Raw genomic sequence first — 10,087 nt, forward strand, 5'->3', positions numbered from 1 at the left:
CTGGCTCCAGAATGTTCTATATTTTAATTCTGGTGGCGATTACATGACTGTTCATATTTGTCAAAATGCCACAGAGTGGGAGAGATAGAGTAGGAGAAAACAATTGCAACATATAAAAGTGACAGAGAGTAAAATATCAAAGTGGCAAAATATCAAAGGAGCTTGTACGATGGGAAGGCACAAATAGGGTGGGCCAGTCACAAGACTGCCGTCACCTCTGACAAGCGCAGAGGTTAGGGGTCCCCCAACCCATCCCGAGACTCAATAATCCATAAACTGAGAGGGGCCACAACATGCACTAAAAAGCTTGAGTTTTTAGCTGAGGGCTCTGGACTCAAACAGGCTGAGGGAAGAGCATGTGGTGTAGGCAGGAATGTGCTAGAACTCACTGGCGGTGATGGGTCACTGAAGGAAACATAGTAAAAAGCACTAAATTGCGTCTTTCTCATTAACGGGTTTAATTTTGCAGTGCCAGAGAACCTTCTCTGGGCAGGTCTCTCCTGCTGACCACATTGTCAGCCCTTCAAAGAATTTTTACAAGCGTGACTTGTATTGTTACAGAAATCTGGCCAGGAAACAGACTGGCACTGGAGAAGTCTCAGGGTCGCCACCAGCTTTATTATGCTGGAGGACTTGGCCTGGTTATGGCCAAAAGGCACCCGGGTCATGAAGGCAGTTCACAAAGAGGTTTTTAAGGTGAGACAGGCCAAGTGGCTCCTAGGGAAACATTCTCCATCTAACATACACAAATGATGGTTGCTAACTCAGAGGTCAAACCCAGAACCTTCTATAATAATTGGAATGATCGGTGATTAATAAGATTTGTTTTTAAGTTCCTTAGAGGCACTTACTCATAATTCCGTGACCCTGTTCTTGTTCAAGGAATGCAATCAAACTTGCTCCCTGCTCCAATCTGCTCATAACTTTATGATTTACGACCCATTCATTCATCGGAGTCCAGCTTCTAGCATGGGTCCCTCGGGTCCTGCTTCTAATCTTCCTGTTTTGCTCTGTTTCCGGTAGTCTTCCATGGTCTTCTCCCCATTGTGTAAGACAACACACCAGCTACGCTCACCTCTTTGGGGGCTGGTCTTAAGTTGGTGGGTTTGGGGCCCACACCTGGCAGTGCACAGAGGTTGCTCTTGGCTTGTTTGAGGTTTACTCCCAGAGGCTCTGCAGTGCCAGACATTGACCCTGGGCCTCCTGCATGCAGAGCACGTGCTCCTGTCCTTGGGGCAGTCTTCACTGGGGCTCCCTCTTGGACTCATGGCCAACTGGACTCCAGTTGGACTGGATGGTTGGATGATGCCAGTTTCTGGCTCCCTGAGGAGGCTATACATGAGTGAGCTGCCCTCAGGGGCAGTTGGGACAACTTCCTGCACCGTGTTTCTATCAGGTTTGGACTTAGATAGTTTCTCCCAGAGCCTAAGGCCAGCCTGCGAAGATTTTATTTTATTTATTACTTTTGGGTGAGTTCCTTCTGATTCTGCACTCAAGAACGACTCCTGGCAGTGTGTGTGTGTGTGTGTGTGTGTGTGTGTGTGTGTGTGGTGGGGGGGGGACTTATGGGATGCTGGGGATTGAACCCTGGTCGGCAGTGTGCAAGACCAACACCCTCCCTACTGTGCTATGGCTCCAGTGTGCTGTCTCTTTTTAAAAAAAAATGTCATACTGGGGGCTGGAGTGATGGTAAAGCAGGTAGGGTGCTGAGCGGAGCTGCTGGGCAGACCTCTCCCACGGGTAACAATTCTGTGTATTTTATTTTATTTTTGGTGCCATGAGGGACACACTCGGTTCTGCCCAGGGCTCACTCCTGGCTCTGTGCTCATCAGGAATCACTCTTGGTCATGCTCAAGGATCAAATCGGGGCCAAGAATCCTGTATTGTATCTGCAGTATTCAAAGGTCAAACCAGGGTCAGCCACAAGCCAGGAAGTGTCGAACCTGCTTTACTCTCTCTCCAGCCCATTTCTGTGTATTTTAAAGAATCGTGAAGCAAATGGTGTTACTCACCCCCAATGGCCTCCTTTAGTTTTTATTTATTTTGGTGGGGCCTCCAGGCTGAATGCAATGACGCTCAGAGTACTCTGTGATTTCAGGAATTGAACCCAGGCCAGATGCTTACTGGTGTGCTCCCTAATGGCCGGGCTCTCTCCTGGATCCTTTTTTTTTTTTTCTTTTTTGAGTCACGGCCCACAATGCACAGGGGTTACTCCTGGCTCTGCACTCAGGAGTTACTCCTGGTGGTGCTCAGGGGACCATATGGGATGCTGGGAATAGAACCCTGGTCTGCCGCGTGCAAGGCAAATGCCCTACTCGCTGGGCTATCGCTCCAGCCCCAATCCCCTTTTTATTTAATTAATTAATTTTTTGTTTTTTGGGTCACACCCAGTGATGCACAGGGGTTACTCCTGGCTCTGCACTCAGGAATTACTCCTGGCGGTGCTCAGGGGACCATATGGGATGCTGGGAATTGCACACTGGTTGGTCTGGCGCAAGGCAAACCCCTACCCACTGTGCTATTGCTCCAGCCCCTGGACCTCTTATTTTAAAAATAATAGAATAAAAATAATAAAATTGAGATAATAAGATCCACTCTGTCTCCAAGGTTAAGACTCGGGCGCCTGATTCCCGGCTCTCTCTCTCCACAGCCCCTCCAGCCTCATCCCTCCTTCCCGGCCGCAGACGCTTTGCTGGTTCGTGGGTTTCTCTGCCCCAAGTGCTCTTTTCCTGCCTCTCTTAGTCGCCTTCCAAGACTCTGCTTCAGTGTTCGGCTTTAGCCGGAGCAGCTCCTCCCCACGATGTCTCTCTCTTCCTGTGGTGCCTTATCCCGGCTCCCAACGCCAGTTCCCTGTGGGTTTGTACGCCTAGGCCGAGGCTGCCCACTGCCTTTCTGGGAAGGGCCCGGTGGAGTGGCTCGAGCTCTCTCCCAGCGCCCGGACCCAAGAACAAACACATCTACTCTGTGCCTGAATCCCAACAACCTCCGCAACAGGGCCCTGTGGGCTCAGACACACGGGAAAGAGAGAAGGAAAGAGAGGAGGAGGAAGGGTGGGAGGGCGGAAAGAAAGGAATGAAGGAAGAGAGAAAAGAGGGGGAAAGAAAGAGAGAAAGAAAGAAGGAAAGAGGGGAAAAAGGAAAGAAAAACAAAGACAGGAAAGGAGAAGAAGAAGAAAGAAGGAAAGGAAAGAGGAAGGAAGGAAGGAAGGAAGGAAGGAAGGAAGGAAGGAAGGAAGGAAGGAAGGAAGGAAAGAAGGAAGGAAGGGAGGGAGGAAGGGAGGGAGGGAGGGAGGGTGGGAAAGGGAAGGGGAGAGAAGGGAAGGGAAGGGAAGGGAAGGGAAGGGAAGGGAAGGGAAGGGAAGGGAAGGGAAGGGAAGAAGGAAGGGAGGGAGGGAGGGAGGGAGGGAGGGGAGAGAGGGAGGGAGGGACGGAAGGAGAGAAAGCATACATACACTTCAAACCACACAGAATAATGAAGCAAAGTGGCCTCTACCCCAGGTGAAGCCAATCACATTTTACCAGACTAGGTTCTCATTTCTAAAACTGAATTTTGTGTATCATCATTATTATTATTTGGTTTTTAGGTCATGCCTGGCAGGCTCAGGAGCTACTCCTGATCAGGGCTTGGGGGTTACTGGAGGAGGGGTGAAGAGTGAGGCCTCTCTCAGCAAAACACACAGTCTTTTGAGCTGTCTGTGCTGCACTGAACTGAAAAAAAAAAAGTTTTGTTTTGGGTTTGGGGCCACACGTGGCTGTGCTCTATGCTCAGGCTCACTCCTGGTGGGCTCAGGGGACCACATGGGGTCCCCGGGATAGAGCCCAGGTGAGCCTACATGAAAGATCTATCTCGTACCCACTGTACAATCTCTCTGGTCCCATGCCCTAAACTTAATGTTAAACATTTTAGAATAACATATTAGCACAATATATTTTCAGAAGATTATATTTATACATGGGATCATATAAAAGTTAGATACTACATCTTATGGTTTTCGTACTGCGGTCTTTCAAATCTCCCAGCCACTGTCCAGCTTTAGCGCTCTGGATTCTGCCCAGACGCTCAGTGCTCCGTGCTCGGTACTCAGCAGCCCGTGACTCTGTGTTTTGGATGGCTGCTCTAGCAGCTACCTACACAGCTGCAGCTAACACAGAACATTCCATTCCGAGAACACCCAACAATCTTTTGCCTTTCTCAGTCTTTACCAGTTTTTCCTGACTGTTTTTTAGGTTAAATAAGTAATCTGTGTGCACTATCCAAATATCCAATGTAGAGGCTGGAGCACAGCGGGTAGGGTGTTTGCCTTGCATGCGGCCAACCCAGGTTCGATTCCCAGCATCCCCCATGGTCCCCTGAGCACCGCCAGGGGTAATTCCTGAGTGCAGAGCCAGGAGTAACCCCTGTGCATTACCAGGTATGACCTAAAAAGCCAAAAAAAAAAAAAATCCAATGCAGATAAGAGGGAAAACATGTAAAATGTGTGCTCCCATCTCTATCTCCCCAGTACTGAAATTGTTTTATTTATTTTTATTTTTGAGGGTTACATTCATTAGTTCTCAGGGATTACTCCCAGCTCAGTGCTTAGAGAAACAAGAAGTTCTGGGGAATCAAACACGAATCTCCTTCTACATACACGTAGCATATGTTCTACCTGCTAAGCTATTTCTCTGGTTCTAAAATTTTGTCATTCAATTTAATTTAGTTGGCTTGGGGACCACACCCATATCGACTATTCCTGGCTCAGTAGCTCTGGGGGTCAGCCAATGCTCAGGATCAAATCTGCCCTCCTATATGCAAAACATGAGCACCAGCCTCGAGTTATCTCCCTGGTTCTAAAATTGCATTATTTTATTTACTTGGGGGCAGAGGCCACACCTGGCTATGCTCAGGGCTTACTCCTGGCTCTACACTCAGAAATCACTCCTGGAAGCCTCAGGGGACCATATGGGAATGCTGGGATCAAACCCGGGTCAGCTGTGTGCAAGGCAAGTGCCCTACCCGCTGTACTATTGCTCCAGCCCCAAACATTCACTTTAACCACCAAAGAAACAACACTTCTTTTTTATTAGCTAGTATGTGCACTAGCTACAAAATTTTGTTTGTGGGCCATACCCAGCAATGGTCAGGGGCTCTTCCTGGCTTTGCACTCAGGGATCACTGATGATGGTACTCAGGGGATGCTGGGGATCCAACCCCATGGACTGTGTGCAAGGCAAACAACTTCCCCCCTGAACTATCTCGGGCCCCCAAACTTCTTTTTAACTGTAATTAATGAATGTGTTTTCACTTTGTAGTTATTGTTGTTTTAGAGTCACACCCTGCGATGTGCCTGGCTCGGCTCTCAGGAATCACTCCTGGTGGACCATTGGACCATGTGGGATGCCAGGGATCGAACCTGGGTCAGCCACGTGCAAGGTAAGCGCCCTACCCCCCATGCTACAAAATTTAAAGGTACAATTGAAAGCATCTCCCTCTTTGGCCGGGGATCTATAAACTCTGCGATAAAACCTATGTTTTTGCTAGGGGAAAAGGCAGCTCAGGTAGAGAAGGGAACACCAAATAAAGGGTGTTGGGAGGATTCTCCCAGGGTGGGAGATGCATGCTGATGTAGACTGTAGACCGAACATGATTGTCGCTCAATACTTCTCTTGCAAACCACAACACCCAAAAGGAGAGAGAGAGCAAAAGGGAATGCCCTGCCACAGAGGCGGGGTGCGATGGGGGGGGGGGGGATGCTGGGGTGGGAGGGATCAGTGGTGGTGGAGAATGGCACTGGTGGAGGGATGGGTACTTGACCATTGTATAACTGAAACCCAAGCACAAAAATTTATAAGGCTACAATGTACTTCATGGTGTTTCACTAATAAAAATTAAAATAAAATAAAATTTTTAAAAAATGCAGATGTGGGGCTGGAGCGATAGCACAGTGGGTAGGGCGTTTGCCTTGCACGCAGCCGACCCGGGTTCGATTCCCAGCATACCATATGGTCCCCTGAGCACCGCCAGGAGTGATTCCTGAGTGCAGAGCCAAGAGTAACCCCTGTACATCGCCAGGCACGACCCAAAAAGAAAAAAAAAAAAAGAAGAAGAAAAAAATGCAGATGTGACCAAAAAAAAAAAAAAACCTATGTTTTATGTTTGATTCTTGGCGCCAACAAACAAAGAAGGAAAAGGAAAAGTTTTCTTCCTCCTCTATCCCCTTCCCCAGAAGCACACAGTTACCAGAAGCTATCCCCTTATGGAACATCCATCGCCTGTGAATGTGTCACTTTTCATGGGTATCCATATTCTATGGTTCAATGTTTGATCCAGAGAGCTTATCCTAGATTATTTGATCAGGCTCATCACAAGAATCCTTGTAAATGGTTAGACAGTTGAGCCTTGAGTCAGAGATAAAAACAGGAGTAATGGAAGTATGCGGTGGTATGGGGTACGGGTGGCTTCTAGAAACCAGAAAAGGAAAAAAAAAAATCCATCTCCCCTAGAGCCTGCAGAAGGAATGCAGGTCTGGCTCCAGAACTCTAAGTAACTATAATAAATAGTGTGATTTCAGGCCACTAACTTTGCAATAATTTATTTAAAACATTTTTAAAATTATTGTTTATGTAATACGTTTACCATAGTGTTTACATTTCTAGTATTGCTGTATACAATGTTACTGCACCCCACAACTACCAAAGTGCCCCAGACCCTCCACCACTGTCCTTAAGCCAACTCTGGTCGGATCTTCATCTGCTGTTGTTACAGCACAGTAAGGAACACAGGGACTTCAAGTTCCCTCACCAACACTTCCACCGAGTGACTCTTCAGCCTTGACTTGAATGCCTCCAGTTTTGGGGAGATCACCATCTGCACAGGAGCCCTCTCTGCTTTGCCAGGGGCGCGTTCTTCTTGGAAACCTCCTGGGTCTCTCTACCCATCGCATCCTCAACCCAAGTTCATTCTGGGAGCAAGGACAGGCGGACACATCAATTACAATCCTTTATAAACAACGGGTGTCTGTAGGTGCGCGGATCGCTTCTTCTCCAGGTTTAAGAGATCTCCAACCTTGCCCGATAATCAGTCGGTTTTAAAAGGTAGAAAAACTCAACTTCGCAGCTGGAATAAAGAAGGCAGTTGAGATGGAGAAGGGACCACTAAGTCAATGATGGTTGGAGGAATTGTTCGGGATGGGAGACGTGGGCTGAAAGTAGATAAAGGACCCAACGTGAGAGCTTCTCAGTATCTATATTGCAAACCATAATGCCCCAAAGTAGAGAGAGTATGGGGTACATTGTCTGCCACAGAGGCAGGGGAGGGTTGGGAAAGGAGGGGGATACACTGGGAACATTGGTGGTGAGGAATGTGCACTGGTGGAGGGATTGAAATTCAAACATTAAACCTTTGTGACTATATCTCACGGTGATTAAAAAATAACAATTAAAAAAAAAAACAAAACCCCAACTTAATCTGCATAAGGTCCCAGCCAATCACTGGTGGCACGGAGCCTCTGCCCGTGACTTCCGGTCCCGAGGAGCCAATGGCAAGGCTTCTCACAGAGCCGCTCCCGCCCCCTCTGTCCCGCCCCTTTGCACCCGCTGCAACAGGCTTTAATTTCAGAACTTCAGAATTTAGCAAGAAATTTCATGCCGTCGGTCCTTTCGTGCCCGTTGTGTTCGTCTGTTGGGGTGGGGACAAGCATGTCTGGTTGCATTTATTTGGGGGCGTGTTTCCAATGTTCTGTCTTCTTGTAGACTGATGGAAGATGTAACCCGAAAAGGAGACCCTTCAGGGCCCGGGGTCTTTGATTAGCGGAGCTGTGGGGGTCCCGTGACCGCCTGCTCGGCCCAAATACCCCACGCTGGCTGTGACCCGCCAGCAAATCAGACCTCAAAGAAATAAATAAATAAAATAAAAACTACTCCGCCGGGACGTCAGGATGGCCGAGCGGTCTAAGGCGCTGCGTTCAGGTCGCAGTCTCCCCTGGAGGCGTGGGTTCGAATCCCACTTCTGACAGTTCCCCCTGAACTATTTTTGGGATGGAGGGCGCTTCTCCAAGCTTCCTGGGGAGGTAGCTGTTTATTTAAAGCTTAAACAGCTTTAAATACAAACACAAAACGGGTCGTTATCTTTATCTTGGACCTTAAGCCAAAGTCATAAAAATAATGAGTTTTTTCAAGAAACTCGGAATGCTTGAAATTGTAAGAAGAAAACGCTCATTTCGTAAAAGTAGAAAATCCAAAACACGTATGCGTCTACAGTGGTGGGCAAAACAAGAAAAGTTGAAGCTTTGTCAGAAGTGGGATTCGAACCCACGCCTCCAGGGGAGACTGCGACCTGAACGCAGCGCCTTAGACCGCTCGGCCATCCTGACTGCTCATAGAAGCGGTTGGGAGCAAACCTCTTTGCAAGGGCTCCAACTCGCGCGTGCGCAGTGAGCAGCAGTGGCGTTCCGCGATGGGAGGTGCCGGGCCCAGGGGGCGGGGCTCGTTGCAAAGGGCGGAGCGAGATGGGACCGAAAAAGACACGGCGAGGTTCCCGGGAGCGGCGGCAGAGGGCGCTCTTGGGAAGCCGGAGAGCCGGACCCGCCAAGGCCGACCCAGGTCCCGTTGGACAGCTCAGCATGCGTTTGTGCAGAGCGTTTGTGCCTCTGCACCCATGCAATCACTCTTGTGCACCCATGCATCCACTCTGGTGGATTCTGCATGCGTGCACGCACTCTTGTCCACACCTTGGACTCTTTGCACAAACGCAGGCACTTTCCCATACATTCCTTTTTGCATTTTCTGCAGTCAAACCTGCGGGTCTTGGTATGCCGGCGCCCCAGAGGAGAAGCCGGTCTCCAAGCCTGCCTAGGAGTTCTCTTTCCTAGTATTCGACAGAACTGTAATTTCACAGTCCAACCCCAGGGTTCCTAGGGGAAGTCCAAGGGACTTGTGGAAACAGAAGAAGCTGAAAAACCCACTCAAAGAGTGGCAGGAAGGCTTCCCGGAGGAGATAACATAGACGAAGCCACCAGCTTCTCTACCAATTTCCTTCAGTTTTCATCAACACAGGCTCTGTGGTAGACAAAACCTGAACTGAGATATTTTTAAAAATTATTTTTTTTAAATCCAGACACCGTGATTTACAAAGTGATTCATAGTTAACTTTCAGACATACAATGTTACAACGGCAATCCCACCTCCAGCGGTCAACTTCCCTCCATCTCTCCACCAATGTCCCTAGATTCCCTTCCCCCCTCCTATCCCCCACCTAACTCCTTGACAAACATATTTTATTTATTTAGTTTGCTTTTTTGGGTCACACCTGGAAATACACAGGGGTTACTCCTGACTTTGCACTCAGGAATTACTCCTGGCGGTGCTCAGGGACGCTGGGAATCGAACCTGGGTCATCCGCGTACAAGGCAAATGCCCTACCCACTGTGCTGTCGCTCCAGCCCCCAACAAACACATTTTAAAATTTGGCTTCTTTTGGATTTCATGCTTACAGTGTTGCTGGCTCTGTGGTTTAGATACATACATATACCTCACCTCTGCACCATCCATGTGCCCAAGGATCCCTGGCCTCTTCCCCAGAGCCCACCTGTTCTTTTTTTTCTTTTTATGGATTTTGGGCCACAGCTGGCAGTACTCAGGGATACTCTGGGCTCTGCACTCAGGGATCACTCCTGGTGGGGCTCAGGGAAGCCATATGGGGTGCCTGGGCTTGAAGCCCGGTTGGCCTCATGCAAGGCAAATGTCCTCCCTGCTGTATTATCTCTCTGATTCTAGACCTATCTGATGGTATCCCCCAGTACCCAAGTTGAGCTTGGCACACGGTGCCCAGGGACTATTTGTGCGTGAATTCCCGGTTCAGTCCTGACTCATCTCTCCTCCCATGCACACCCCACAGCGGGTTTAGAACCCCACTCTGCTACCCCTTCTTCCTTCCTCCTGCCCCCTCCCCCAGACATCCATGGGCACCCAACTCAGTGTTTTGTCTTTGGGTGCTTTTCTCTGCTGGGAGACCCTAGGGTACTCCCATTCTTCCCAGATGTTATGCTCTCCTATTTCCAGACTCCCCAGAGTCCCTAAATACACCTCTGTTGGGGTGCAAGGAGTCAGAT

At 48.9% G+C, this 10,087-nt stretch overlaps 2 non-coding genes across 2 annotated transcripts; one reads left to right on the forward strand and one right to left on the reverse strand.

The window, feature by feature from the left end:
* Positions 1–7,909: 7,909 nt before the first annotated feature.
* On the forward strand, positions 7,910–7,992 carry TRNAL-CAG (transfer RNA leucine (anticodon CAG)). The gene has a single exon. It is a non-coding gene; the product is annotated as a tRNA-Leu (tRNA).
* Positions 7,993–8,267: 275 nt separating this feature from the next.
* Positions 8,268–8,350, reverse strand: TRNAL-CAG (transfer RNA leucine (anticodon CAG)). Its single transcript has one exon. It is a non-coding gene; the product is annotated as a tRNA-Leu (tRNA).
* Between the last annotated feature and the right edge of the window lie 1,737 nt (positions 8,351–10,087).

The sequence above is a fragment of the Sorex fumeus genome, unplaced genomic scaffold (genome assembly GCF_029834395.1).
Source record: "Sorex fumeus unplaced genomic scaffold, SorFum_2.1 ptg000122l, whole genome shotgun sequence".
Taxonomy (NCBI): Eukaryota; Metazoa; Chordata; class Mammalia; order Eulipotyphla; family Soricidae; genus Sorex; species Sorex fumeus.